At 44.7% G+C, this 15,353-nt stretch overlaps 1 protein-coding gene across 5 annotated transcripts in view; it reads right to left on the bottom strand.

Moving 5' to 3' along the window:
- The window catches only part of ZBTB38 (zinc finger and BTB domain containing 38), a 112,024-nt gene that overhangs the window by 90,188 nt on the left and 6,483 nt on the right, over window positions 1-15,353 (bottom strand). For 2 of the 5 annotated variants that reach the window (XR_010383184.1, XM_064491616.1), the window contains one exon: window positions 14,360-14,598. The exons of 1 other annotated variant lie outside the window; for it this stretch is intronic. The gene's annotated coding sequence lies outside the window, so the exon portion shown is untranslated. Of the gene's footprint in view, window positions 1-6,807; window positions 6,888-14,359; window positions 14,610-15,353 lie in introns of those variants that run through there. 2 more of the 5 variants (XM_064491614.1, XM_031444610.2) reach the window with 2 other exon arrangements.

Raw genomic sequence — 15,353 nt, 5'->3', positions numbered from 1 at the left:
AAGAACAGATTTTAGCAAAGTCCTTAATGTCTCCAGGCCTCAGTTTCCTCTGCTGTAAATTGGAGAGAGGTTGGAAGCTTGAACTTGATCATCTCTAAGTTTGCTTTTACTCTAACATTCAATGACCTTAATAATAATAAAGGTCAAGACCATTCCTGGTGGCATGCTGGGTTTAGAGCAAGCCACTTTGAATAATTACCATGTCAGTCTCGCTTGCTGCTGTATTCCAAGCACAAAGCACTGTGAGCTACACATAGTAGGTAATAAGCTAGAAAGAGTTCTACTCAGTCCCCAGTAAGCTCATGAAGCACCACACCTGTATATGCATCAGTGACTCCCTAATGTATCACTAGCATGGATTATATTCTGACGGATCTATTTGCTGATTCAACACTTCCGATTGCAGCTCTAACAGCCATCACAACAGTAATGGGTCAAAAACAGAACTCTTGATTCTGCACACCTCCTCAAACTTGCTCCCCCACCCCATACCAGGCTTTCTAACTTCAGTAAACGGTACTATCTCCAATGAGATGCGCAGGCAAAAACCTAGGAGTCATTCTTAACTGCTCTTCTTCCTCCATAAAGGTCATTCAGTTCATCCGAAAGTCTTATCAGATCTACCTTCAACATGTACCCCTGATCCAACCACTTCTTACTCTTTCCACAGCTTACCACTCTGATCCAGGCCACTATCTTCTCTTCCTGGGATTTCTACAGTGGACTTCTAACTAATGTCCTTGAATCTGCTCCACCTTGCTTACAATCGTTATTCACACAGGAGCCAGGACATTCTCTAAAAACTTAAGCCATATCAAACCACTCCCCTGTTCAAAACTCTCCAATGACTTCTCATTGCACTCAGAATCTGTCCGAAGTCCTAACAATGGCCTAGAAAAGCTCAAGTGATCAGGGCCCAGCTTCCCTCTGATCTGAGCTCCATGTCTCTCTGCCTCACTAACTCCAGTCTGGCCTTGCTGGCTTCCCGATGCGCCTTAAATATGCCCAGCGTGCTCTACCTCAGGGCCTTTGCACCTACTGATCACAGCCTGGTTCACCTGAGATTTCAGCACAGTCTGCTCTTTTGCTTTGTTTGTGTCTTTGCTTGAATGTCACCACCTCAGGGAGGCCTTATCCAATGCCCTTCCTGAAGTAGCCCCTTCTGCAACTCACTGACCCCTTATTCTGCTTTAAATTCATTCATAGTACTTAGTGGCCCCTAAGTTACAGTATATATTTGTGTGTTTACTTCTTAGTTGTCTCCCTGGCTAGAATGTAAACTCTATGAAGGCAGAGATCTCCTCTTTGTTTACTGCTTTGTTCACTGCTGTACTCTGTTACTGGGTACCATTTCCAGCACATTAGAGACATCCAATAAATACTGTTGACTAAATAAATAATATGATTATCTGAGAGCAAGCCCTGGGTTTGCACTCTGGCTCTCCACTCAATAACTGAACAGCTTGGGCAAACTGTCTAACCTCTCTAGGTCTCAGTTTTCTCACCTATAAAAATGAGCTACTAATACCTATTGTGAAGGACATTCTGGGGCCTAGAGATAAGAGATGAAAGTGCCTGATATTAGGTGCTCATTTCATAGACCTATAATTACCCATAAAAGTAAACATCCTTGTTCATGCATCACTTGGTTGAGGGACAAAGGCAATCACCAAAACTGCTCTCTTAAAATCAGAACCTATTGCCAGAAAACAGCACACTAGAGGCTGAGGAAGGAAAGGAATCCATTTCAGTGCCGGAGACTCAGAGGGCTGGGCTTATGCAGCAGCCGAAGTAGCCAGGCTTAGAGATGTTACTTCCAAATTCAAGTCAAGGCACCACTCCGTTCTGTGGACAGCAGCGGGGTTGGCGGCAATGACTCAAAATGACCTCAGCTTTTGTCTAATCTGGTTCTGTGATCAGACCAGAGGCGACGCCTTGTCCAGGGTAGTAATTTCCTTTGCTGCTCTCTGCTAAGAGGCCCATGGACACACAGTTAAATACCAGAGCCACTACAAAGGGGGAGGCATCTCAACGCGTTCTGACATGCAGAGATCTTCAACTCATGCTCCTGAGTGAAAATCTCAAGCTGCAGAGGAGATGTGTGTATACAAATGCCAGGGCTCTCCTACACTTGCATACAGGTTTCTGCACATGCATGTAAACATGTGGAAAGGAATGGGAACCATATCAGTCCCCCTCGCTTCTTCAGGGAAGTGGGGAAAGGACTAAAATGGGAAGTAGGTGTCAGCTTTATCTAAAATATATTTCTACAAAGAGACTGTGTTACTTCTTTAAATAAAAAATTTTAAAAATGCCCAAACAGGATGATGCTAAAACAGCACATTATAAGGCACAAGAGGGGATTCACTCTCCCCTAACTGGCAGTTCTCAGATGGGGCAGTATCACCCCCAGTGGGTGTCTGGAAATGCCCTTTGGCACTTTTTTGACTCCCAGGCTATTGGCATTTAGCTGCCCAAGGACTAGGGATGTTAAGTGTCCTAGTGTGTGAGAAAGTCCCACACCACAAAGTAGCATCCCAGCCCACATGCCAGCAGTGGTCTTGGTGAGAAATACTACAAAAGCTTGGGTTAGTTTTAAATTCTAAATTCATCTGTGACCCCCCCCGCCCAATTAAGAATTTTCTGTCTGATTTGAGCTACCGAGATGACCGGCCCCTATTCCATCTGGGTACATAAAATAGTCAATTTTATACCTGACAGTCTAGAGAAGGAAGTTGAAAAGCCTGCCAAGTGCTCTGGGAAGCCCAGGTGGCTTGGGTTTTATCTTTCCTTGTAGGGTGTGCAGGTACTTCTGAGAATAAGGGTTGTCCGTGCACCAGCCAGTGCCGCTGACCTTAGCTGAGACTTTAAGGCAAATGTCCTGCCAGCCAGCAATCAGGCTGAGGCTGAGAGCCTTCAAGGGAAAGTCGGAAGAGGGCTTTTTCTGGTGGATAGCGGTTCCCACAAGGACAGGCTGCCCTCAGACCCACAGCCCTTAGGAAGCAGCTCCCAGCTCCCAGGAACAAGAGTGAGAAAGATGATGACAAGCAAAACAGAAAGAACATGTGGTATTTCCCCCTTCAGTTCCATACGTTCTGACACTGTTGTGGTACATGCGTTCACAAATATTTCCCGAGCACCTACTATGTGTCAAGCACTGTGCTGGGTGCTGCGGTAAAAGCAGAGAATGAGACAGAGATGCTTACGTTCTAGTTGGGAAGACGTCATAACTAAACAGGTATATGTAAATCTGATCATTTTAAACAGTGATAGCTGTAATGTGATTGCTAGAGACTAGGGATGGGGTCTGACAGAGATCTCTATGGGGAGGTTGTCTGAAGGGGTGAGCTGGGTCCTGGGGAGAGTAACTGTGCTGGGAGGGGATGTGTCAGGGACAGCCATGGAAGCCTGTGTCTGTGGGGCTGTCTTTCCAGCCCAGCTGCCTAGGACAGCAGATGTGGTCCAAATATTTGCCTGGTCCAGGGCAGCTAAAATTAGGAAGAGTAACATTGACACTTATTTTGTTTTCCAGCTGTCTCCATTCAGGATTTCACTTGTGTCTGAGAAGTGGTTTTCATTTGTTTCAGAGATGTAGGGGTAGAGGGTCCTGGCAAATAACCAGCATGGGGTTTTAACCAAGTAAATTATTATTACTTAAAAACATGGCACGTACTTTGTGTCAGGCACTGCTCTGAATGCTTCACAAATGTGAAGCCATTTCATCCTCACAACAAACCTACATACCAGGCCCTGGAGAAGAGTATTACCCTCAGTTCATGCTGAGGACGTGGGGCTGTTTCTCCTGTCACGGCCCTTTCCGTGATGGCGCAGAGAGGTCCTGCATCAGCACTGGGTTGGGGACATGGCAGCGGTGGCCAAGCTGTCAGAAATGCAGGTTCTTGACCTGTTGGGCTACTGAATCAAATCTCTCCAGTGATTCTTACGGATAGCCAAATTTAAGACAACTGATCTAGCCCATCTTTTCCTTTTTAGGGAAATGACCTGAAGGCTGAGCCTTCCATTGTTAGCTAATTGTTCAAAATCAGGTCAGTATTTTGTCTGAACTGACCTTTTCCCCTCCTTAGTTAACGTTCACTTCTCAGGTAGGGGAACCAAGCATGGCAGGGCTAGAATCAACCGGTGAACCAAGGCACACGGAAGCAGGAAGTCGTACATGCAGAGGGCTGGGACTGGGGGTGCCTGGGTTGGGGAGAGTACAGGGGAGATGGTGCAAACTACAAGACATTGTTCCTGCTTCAGAGAGCACCTTATCCCTGAGTGGAGAAAAGATACCTAATTGCCAAATGGGGGATGGTCAGAGGGACTGTACTTTTACAGTGACATCCCATCCTAGGAGCAACTAACTGAAGTCAATGTAACCATATATCCTTGACAGAAAGAAAGGAAAAAAGTAAGAAAGGGAGAAATAGAGCGGGAAGGAGGTAGGGAGGGCGAAAGGGAGTGAGAGAGAGAAAGGGAGGAAGGGAGAGGGAGGAAGGGAGGGGAGGGCAGGGTGAAGATGGTATGCTGTGGGGTACTCCCCCACATTCCTAGGATGAGATGCCTCAGAGAGAACATGCATTTCCCTGTGGTGTTCTCTAGCTAAGAATGGATCTAACATTTAAAGATTTTTTATCAGGCATGGCCACTGAAGGCAAAGCACTCACATCCCCTGGCTGTCAGCCAACAAACAGGGTCTGCTCTGTGCTGGAGGGAAAACTGGCTGTGTTGGGCTTGCTGAGAGACGTAGGTGGCCCATACCTTATGGGTGACTTTAAGGATTTTCCACAGACATTTTGATTACATATATTTTCATCTTACGTGCTGACTTCAGACATGACCTTTTATGTTAGATACCACACTGGGCACGAAGGCCTCGTGTTCTGACTTCCTCTATTGCCAAAGCTGAGAAACCGGCTAACCAGACCCCATCCTATGCTGCAAAATCCACACTGAGAGCGAGGAAACAAGGCTGCAGCCTCTAGAGGAAGCAAGAGCCTCGAGGTTGTTGATGGATTCTGAGAGTGAAAATATCCCCTGCCACATCCCTGTGCCCACACAACGGACACTGTGGGCTCAGAACCCCTGGGAACCCCTGTCCAGGTGGCCTGGGCTCCCATGCCTGGCCTTATGCAACCAGACTTCCTGGTGGTGCTTCCTGAGCCCCCTATGGCCCCTGCCCTCCACTCAGCACCGACTGGACCCAATCAAACCTAGGGTCTCCCTCCTACAATGTGACCTGAGTGGCAGCTGGTCAGATGGCTACAGGCTCTGGCACCTCTGGGCCCATGGACCCTGGGCTGGTGGCCACCTTGAGCACACAGAGCGGGTGACAAGGCAGAGAGCAGCAGGTAGGGTAGGCCTGGAGTGAGCAACCAAGCCAGGGAGCCTCTTCCTGGTCAGGTGCTGCCTCTGCCGGCTGCCCTAGGCCCCCTTTGCCCGTGCCTCACACCATCCACGCCCTCTTAGTGAGCTGGCCCGCTCCATTCTATCTCTTGCATCCAAACAAGGCTTCACTGGCTGGGGCTTCACACCCACACCTGGGGGCCTCAAAGGCCTGCATAGAGGAGACCAGTCTAACTGCTTGGACGATTCACTTCTGAGTTTCCATCACTTGTGACCTCTGGTGATCCAAAATGCAAACTTCTAGAATTTAGATGGTCTTGGCCAATTCATTTGTCCCTTTCTTACAGGCCAGAAATTTTTTCCTGGGACTGCGTAACACGCCCACTCTTTGAGCCAAATCCTTCCTTTTGTGATGGTTTCTCAGTGCTCCAGGCACATTTTTCAAAAGTGGGCCTAATTTTTTCCCACTGTTTATCACATTAGGCATGGAAATAATAACAGTGGGATGCAATGGTTTTCAAATTATCAGCACAGGATTTTTTTTTTTATTAATGTTATTGGAAACCTCCATACAGATAAGATACGAGACTAGTTAGCACTGGGTTTCTTCTCTCCACACCCCTCCCCCCACTGTCCCCTAAAACCAAGGGCCCTGGTTTCATCCTTATCTCAGGCAAACATCAAGAAACACCCGTTACATATTATAGACATACTATAGCCTGCTCTGAGCTCTGGAAACTCTCTGGAAGCACGGCAAAGTGAAAGACATGATCCTGACACAGAGGGGAGGCAGGGTAGACAGGATGCCGACAGTCAACAACCAGGACCCTGCCCCCGTAGGAGGGTGTCACAAGTATACAGAGGGCTGCCAGCTCAGAGATGGGAGGAGAGGCTGGGGCTGGAGCAGGTGGGGCTTGGGCAGGGTTTCCGCAGACTTATATGAGAAGAGAAAGTAAAATCCGAAGGGTGGGGGGTGGTGGGTGCACCCAGACCAGAGGAGAAGCAAGGGCAAGGGTGGAAATGTGGGTGATGCGTCCAGGGAATGGTTAGCTGATGAATGTGGTTGGAGAACAGGGTGGTCAGAAGGGGGAAATGGGAAGGAGCCAGAATTTGAATGAAAGGCTAGGAAAATTCAACTCACTTCAGAGACCATCAAGAGCCCTGAATGATTCAACTGAGAAGGAAAAAACCATTAGGAAAAAGAAAAACAAGATAAGAGCAAGAATCCAATGTCAGGCTGCTCAGATGTGCTGTATGACATGGACTCCAGGAAAAGAGAAGGGGCATTAAAGGGAGACGTTGATGACACATTTCCCGCTGCTGACCCTCCCCCCAAAAGGGTCACACGCCTCGAGACCGGTGAAGGCAAAATACATTATCTCCACTTATTCGTCGGACATCAAGCAATGCAGTGACTCATGTGGAGTCACCCAGCTGAGGACTGCGGGGGTCTTGACTCACAGGCCTTCCCAGAAGAATCCTCTCCAGCAAGAACACGTGATCTCCAGACACTTGTGCTGCGGCCACTGAGAACAGTCTCCCACCAGCTCCGTGCTTCTCAGACCGTCCTCTTTCCACCCAAATCCATGAACAGGGAACACCCAAACTCTCTCCCAGCCCAGCCTCAGCTTACGACACACAGCCAAAGGAATTCAGAGAACGGCCTTATGTTGAAACCTCTCCAAGATCATCACAGTGAAACACGCACACGTGGCATGCACACACAGGCATTCTCAGAGTAGGCATGAGGAGCGGGGATGAATGGGTCCTGGAAAAGTGAGGGCTGCACGCAGCCTGCCCTGTGGCAAGGGCCCCATGCTACAAACTTCCCTGGGGATGATGGTTTAAGATGTCACCTCACCAGACACAGTTTGATGGTACCACACTTGGGCTGGCCACTCTCTCTCTCTCTCTCTGCCTCTGTGATCCCTACATAATCAAAAATCTAGAGACATGGGGCAGATGGGAGAGAAATGAGGTAATCTGAGTATCCTGCACAAGGCCCCAGACAAGGTGGTGCGTGGTCCCCCCTCATCCTAGTCCTCCAGTTACAGAAGCTGTGTCCTGTCAACAGCTCCACTGAATGGACGAGAGTAACAACATCAGAAAAGGGGACAAAGAGGAAGGAGGACACACTGCACATCCCCCATAGTGGGGAGGGAGGCTTTCCAGGAGGTCGCGCCGGACTTCCTGGCACCTCCGCTGAATTCCCAGGAGTCTGTTCCGGAGGCTCTGGGGGCTGAGGGGAGGGCACCATGATGGCCTTACAGTCAGGAGAGTATGTCAGCGGCAGTTCAGCCGGTGACTCAGCACTGATGGGAAGGCCAGACCTCCCTGAGGTCACAGGCTGCAGTAAACACTGGGCTCCTCCACCTCCCAACGCTCGGCCCCACCACGAGGAGCTAACACAAATCAGCCTCCTAGTGACCGTGCCCCCATCTTCTGCAATACACACGCTGTCTCCCCTTCACTGGTTTTCTAATCCAACTTGTTTTCTAAATTTATAAATGCAATAATATGCACCTGATTAAAAAAAAAATCTCTAACAGTACCAAAGACTGTCCAATAAAAAGAAGCAATGGAGGTTTAAGGGTAATTTTTTAGTTCTTGATTCACCCATGTAGGGAAGCTTCACGAGACTTCTATTTTTGTAGACTAGGAAACTAACCCGCTTTGTCTGACCTCCCACTTCTGCTCTCCCCGCCCACCCCTAAGTTCTGGCCCCGACTAGCACAGTCACCTAGCAACACAGTTCACCACTCCTATGTTCTGTTCTAGAAATAGAAGTGTTTGTGCTTCGTCTAGAACTTAATTCTTAAAATTAAAAACAAACAACCAGCATTTAAGATATTCTGATTGTGTAAGAATTGTTCCCTCCAGAGGCAAGTGGACAACCTCAGAGAAGAACAGGCAGACACGCCACAAAACTGCTGCTGCTTGAAGGGAAACACAACTAAGTTGGGAGGACTGGGGAGGGGATGGGGTGAGGTACTGGTGTTAGTTTTCCTCGGCACTGAAGGCATTTCCCTGAGTCCTTCCCTCAAGTTGGCATGGAGGGTGGAAGGAACAACATCAGGGCCCTGCATTCATGGGCTTTTCATCTGTATTTCTTGAGCACCGATATGTGTTGGGTGTATGCTAAGCATTCAAGATGTGTATAGGAACAGTTTCTGCCCTCAAAATCTCCCAAGGGAGAGAAGGGAAAATCAAAGACTGCAAAGAATGAATGATCCAACAAGACGGAGTTTTTGGTTTTGTTTTCTGTTTTGTTCATGGCTGTATTTTTAATATCTAAACTAGCCAATTACTGAATGAATGAATGAATGAACATAGTGCCTAAGTTATGCACAGTGGAGGAGGTGGGGGTGGGGAAGGGGGACCGGACTCGGGGGGGGTGGCACCTATAAGAACACTACAGAGGAGGCCTGCAGGTGCCTGCCTCGGTCTTGAAGGCTCAGAGAAAGTCCCCAAAGAGAGTTTGGGTTGGATATTGAAGCCCAAGTAGGAGGAGGACATGGGAAGAAGCGGCAAGGGAATGCCCAGTGGTATGGTAGAAGCCGAAGGTGCGTTTGGGAACATGGTAGGAAATGCTGAGAGAATGACAAGAGAGGCAGTTGTCTCCAAGAAGGGACTTCTGTGCCATGTTGATGAGCCTGGCCTGTATTCTAGGGGTGACAAGGAATCTCACAGGGCTGTCCACAGGGGAGTAGTGCAGTCAGGTCTGTGTGTTAGAGACACACCTGTGTGGGCAGGGTGAGGGTACATTGGCTGGAGGTGGGAGTCTGGCTAGGGGACGGAGGCTGTCTCTGGGATGAGACATGGCAAGAAGCCAAACTAAGGCTCTGAGGTTGGAGAGAAGGGCTTAGCTCTTAGAAACATTTAGGAGGTAGAATCTGGACAATCTGGTAGCTAAGGGGTTTTGTGGGATAACTCAGTGCTCCTGATCTGAGTGGCTGAGTGGTGGCATCATCCACAAAAAGGGGGATTAAAAGAGTCCAGCTCATCAGGCAGATAAAAAGATGCTCAATATCTCTAATTATCAAAGAAATGCAAATCAAAACTACAATGATGTATCACCTCACACCAGTCAGAATGGCCATCATTAAAAAGTCTACAAATGATAAATGCTGGAGAGGGTGTGGAGAAAAGGGAACCCTCCTACACTGCTGGTGGGAATGTAAGTTGATGCAGCCATTTTCCATGCTGGAAAACAATATGGAGACTCCTTAAAAACTAAAAATAGACTTACCATATGATCCAGCAATCCCTCTCCTGGGCATATATCCAGAGAAAATTTTCATTAGAAAAGATACATGCATCCCAATGTTCATAGCAGCACTATTTACAATAGCCAAGACATGGAAGCAACCTAGATGTCCATCGACAGATGACTGGATAAAGAAGTTGTGGTACATATATATGTGTGTATATATACACATATGTATATACATAATGGAATACTACTCAGCCATAAAAAAGAATAAAATAATGCCAGTTGCAGCAACATGGATGGAACTGGAGATCACCATTTTAAGTGAAGTAAGCCAGAAAGAGAAAGCAAAATACCATATGATATCACTTATATGTGGAATCTTAAAAAAAAAGACACAAATGAACTTATTTACAAAACAGAAACAGACTCACACACATAGAAAACAGACTTTTGGTTACGAGGGGGAAAGGCAGTGGGAAGGCTAAATTGGGAGTTTGAGATTTGCAGATACTAACTACTATCTAAAAAATAGATAAACAAGTTTCTATTGTACAGCACAGGGAACTATATTCAATATCTTGTAGTAACCTATAATGAAAAAGAATATGAAAAGGAATATATGTATGCGTATGTATGACTGAAACATTAATTGCTGTACACCAGAAATTGATGCAACATTATAAACTGACTATATTTCAATTAAAAAAAAGTGATACAACTAGACAAAAAAGAAAGAGCATGGGCTCAGCAAGTTTGAGAAGTGCTAAGTACCACTGTGCGTTGTGCAAGTGGGGACGTCTTTAGACAGGTGGATCTATTTACAGATGAGAGAGTTATGGCAGGTCAGTGGTAGATGAAGCCGAGGACAGAAAGAGGTAAGGTAGTAGACACAGGAAAGTGTGTGAGAAACACCACCTGTAAGGATGGATAGACACAGAGAAGTCCTCGGACACTGGGAGAGTTGAACCAGCAGAGAGGGTATCACTTTTCATCGCAGGGGTGTGTGTGAATGAATGAATGTGTATACTAAACAATTTCTCCCTGCTTTTCCTCTTGGTTTCTCTCTCTTGAAGTAACTTCAAGTACTAGACTGTACAACTAGAATTGGTCCCCATTGATCTTGGGGTGATAGTCACCAGAGGCACCATCTAGTTCTTGATGTGATTATAAAGTTTCTCTTGGATTTTCAGGAAATATTGCAGGTCACGAAGAGTCTCAGTAGTTTTCCAATCAGTGGTTTCTCTGGCAGTTAGCTTTTTTTTTTTTTTCAAATAAACTTTTTATTCTAGAATAGTTTTAGGATTAGAGAAAAGTCAAGAAGGTAATAGAAATAGAAACAGACTCACAGATGTCGAAAACAAATTTATGGTTACCAGGGGGAAGAAGATGGGAAGGGATAAATTGGGAGTTTGAGATTTGCAGATACTGACTCGTATATATAAAATAGATAAACCAGTTTATACTGTATAGCACAGGGAACTATATTCTATATCTTGTAGTAGCTTATGGTGAAAAAAGAATATAAAAACAAATATATGTATATTCATGTATGACTGAAGCATTGTGCTGTACACCAGAAACTGACACATTGTAAACTGTATATCGCAATTAACAAAGTAAAAAAAAAAAGGTAATAGAATTCCCATGTACTCAACACTCAAGTTTCCCCTATTGTTCACACCTTACTGTGGTACATCTGTCATAACTAATGTACCAATACTGATACATTATTATTAACTAAAATCCATACTTTATTCAGAGTTCCTTAATTTTTAAGTATTGTCCTTTTTGTTCTAGGAAAGCATTCAGTTGTCATGCCTCTTTAGGTTTCTCTGGGCTGTGATAGTTTCACACACTTCCCTTGTCTTTGATGAACTTAACAGTTTTGAGAGGTACTACGGGTCAGGTATTTATAGAATTTCCTTCAGTTTGGGCTTGTCTGATGTTTTTCTCATTATCAGACTGGGGTTATAGGTTTTGCAGAGGAAGACCACAGAGGCCAAGGGCCGCTTTCACCACATCACATCGAGGTACCTACACACCGTCAGCACGAGTGATCGCTGTTGATGTTGACCTCGGTCGCCCGGCTGAGGTGGTGTCTGCAGGTCTCCCCACTATAAAGTCCCTCCCCGCCCACTTCCACACTGTGCTCTTTGGAAGGAAGTCACTACATGCGGCCCACACTGCAGGACTGGGGAGTCATGTGCCCCTTCCTTGAGTGGGAAAGCAGTTAGCTCTTTAAATCTCATCCTCCCCTTTCACCTGAAGGAAATCTCTCCTGCTTCCTTTCCTGTCTTTCAGATACTCTTCTGGGAACACATAGACCTGTCAACTAGCCCTTTTATGGGACATAACATTTCTAAGTGTATCTACGTGCACCTCAAAATACCATATGATGAGATTTTAAAAGCGAGTAGGGATTTCCCTCCAGGGAAGCACTGATTTACTGCTGATTCCAGGCATGGAGGTTCCCTTTGAAGTAAGCCTGGAAGGATATCACGTCCAGGGGCCCATCTGGGGGGCCCTCACCCCTTGTCCACCTGCTGGTGTCATGTGTGAGGCTGGCCTAACTTAAAAGTCAGGAATAAGTGAAAATCCCCTACAAGAGGGAAGAATCAGAAGGGAAGTACTTGAAAAGAATAATGCTGTTTCACTGTATTATGTGGACAAATAATGCCCTCCTTTGTTACAATAACAGCGCTCACTTCTATAAACCAAGAATATCATAGTAAAGACACACGACGTGGTCAAAGATTGCATCATACCAAGGAAGGAAGGTCAAGAACTTAACACCAAGACTTTTAGAAAAAAGAGATCATTATTTAAAGACATAATGAAACTCCAACAGGAATTAGGGCCATGTGAGTTAGGAAACATGGCACTTGTATCTTTGCATAATAAATCTGTATAATTTAATTTAAAAAATTATTGTACGTTATTAAGATAAGACCCCACCGCATGCTTTGGTTTCCCCCAGTGTTTGCGCACTGCTGCCCCCTGGGGCCTCTCCACAGGGTTAGGAAAAGCAAGCATTGACAAGCCAACTGTTGTTCTCTCTCACTGTTTTCCTCCTTATTGCCTGGACTTTGAAGTTCAATGTCATGTAAACATTAACTTGCTTCTTAAATAAAGCCACAAAAGGCAAACTGTAACCTGAGCATATGATTTATCCCAACTCTTTCCCATGCACTCTAAGGATTCTGATTTCTTCTCCACCAGTATGTCTCTATCTTATAGAAATAGTTTTGAAATAGTCTTAAATTATTTTTATTATTAATAATTATTATTTTATTATTGAAGTGTTTTCCAAAGAATGCCCATCAGAGACGACTTTAGGTTGTAATAACCACTAACTTTCTTTTTAAATATTTTTAAGTTAAAAAAAGTTGATTTAAAGGAAAAAACATGTTAAATAGCAGAACAAGTGGCAAAAGGGAGGACGAAAATTATCACTGGCTGAAGTTTGGGGCCTACTGAACTCTTGCACTAATCAGTTTCACAGGTAAAATTTATTGTACACACAAAAAACTGAATTATTCTAACTTCAGGAACACCCCACAGAAGCCAAGATAGTATTCTCTTTTTTTTTCAGTCACCAGTCATTATCTACCTACATTACAGCAGTCTTCTTTTATAATACAGTTGTGCTGATCATGATAGTCTAAATCATTCTGGCAAGCCCTTCAAAACAAATTATACGCCTCATTTATGCAATTTTGCAAGACTGGTGTCAAAACAGATTTTCCTGAATTTACTATGGAAATGGTTTCAGATTTTTCTCCTAGGTTATATTTTATTTTCCCCAAATTAAAAGAATATAAAATTATAGTGACTCTTCCTAACATTGAGAACTTTAATAAATGCCACTATCTGAATTGCTGAGGAAACAGTTCCTTAGTTTTCAGATCTTGATTTTATAAAAACTATGTCTTACTTATTCCCCTTCTACCTTCACCACAGTGGTCTGTTCTTTTGCCATGTAAGTGTCATTTAGAATTATTTTCTAAACCTGAACTGTGGAGCCGTACGATCTCAAATAAATGAAAGAATGATACTAAAAAAAAAAAAAAAAAAAAAAAAAAGCTAATTTCCTTAATCTTTTTCTTTTCCTGCACTGAGATATTTCTCCCTGACACATAATTAAATATGGTTGAGCATTTGCTGAATTACTGTGTGGTTAACCCCTTTCAACAGCAGGGAACCCAGATATTTTTAAATTTCTTGAATGCACAGTTTCTGATTAGTTGACCTTTTCTACACACCAAGCTGATCAGATGCAGTCATTTCTATCACCTCCATGTCCAGATTGCATTTATCCATAAATAAAGTCCTTGGTTTTTGTTTTTGTTGCTGTTGTTATTCTGGTTGTCTACTATAATTTTATCTTCATAAATAAAATTTCAATTTGCAAAATGACTTAATTTGTTTTATTGATTCTAGGTGTCAGCGATAATGCAACTAATCAGTTTGAAAACACAAAAAACATTATTTCTGAATAATACATGAACATTCTTTCCATTCATGCCCTTCTCCAGTCCCTTCCTTTTCCTCACCTTCTCTCCTATCTTTCTCTCCGTCCTTCATCAAACATTCATTAAGCCTGTCAGGAACTATGCTAGATGTTGAGAATCAATGATGGATAAACTCTCAGTCCCCCATGAAGCTTATCCTATCGATTTAAAATTTTTCCTTCCTGTTTATTCCAAAGGTCATTTGGACAAAACACACTAATGAAATTCATGGGAAAGAAAACAAGCATGGACAGCTTTCACTGAGTTGGAGAAAAAGTATGTCACCAACCTTTAGCTGTTGCAGAGAAATCTTTCCTCTCTGGGGGCTCGGGCTATATCAACAATTCTTCTTTTCCCCGAGAACTGGCTCTGGGGCGGGCATTCTTCCTCCTCTAGCATAAATAACCTCGGGTGGGAATGTTTGGATGGACACCAATTGGATGAGACCCAGAGCAGCAGGAGAGCCTCCTAGAAAACTTAGGTGCCCACACTCTGGTGTGGCTGTGTGAGGCCTCTGGTATAGAGCTCCTGTAGAAAACCACAAATGCACAGGAAATTGGGGAAAATCAGATAAAGGCAAACCATTAAATGACACATGAACAGAAAGGAAACAGTTAAGAATTAACCCAAATTAATTTAAGGCTATAAGAACGAGTGGTGCAACGGTTTAGTTAATAAGTAGCTGGTCTCCAAAGCTAGGGCATTTGAGCTGAATGACTAAGGGCTTTTAGACCCATCAGGGGGCAGGTGGAAGGAGAAAGAATCACAAGTTGCTGTGGGAAGCAGGAGCAGACACTGTATCCTGGACGCAGATAGATTCATGCATACACTCATCTACCCATATGTACAGACACTAATCCATTCAAGCAAATGCTTGCTGAGTACCACTGCTCTAGGTGATGGTGCTGAGGGTACAGCAGTGAGCACGACCTTGAAATTCAGGCGCCTGCTGGAGGCACAGTAAGCAACTGGCTGGAATTTAGGTGGGTATTATACAAAGAAAAAGGCAATGCTGAAGCGTGAGTCTACTGAGTTTGGCTAGTTTCTTTGGAATACCAGGACCCAAAGAATCTTCCAGTGGAACAAGCTGTTACTTACTCCCTCAACCTTTCCCTAAGTCTGAGGTTGTCTTCCCTTTTTTTCATTCTCTCAGCCTAGCAAGACCATGTCACCATCCACATCTTTAAGCTCAGGCCCATCTACACTCAGGCCTCCAGGTGGCTACCTTCTTGCTGTATCTTCACAGGGCCTTTTCTCTGAGTGTGCCCATCCCTGGCGTGACT

This window comes from Camelus dromedarius, chromosome 2 (genome assembly GCF_036321535.1).
Source record: "Camelus dromedarius isolate mCamDro1 chromosome 2, mCamDro1.pat, whole genome shotgun sequence".
Taxonomy (NCBI): Eukaryota; Metazoa; Chordata; class Mammalia; order Artiodactyla; family Camelidae; genus Camelus; species Camelus dromedarius.
Note: the sequence above shows the minus strand (reverse complement) of the source record. Positions and strands in the feature narration are given on the sequence as shown.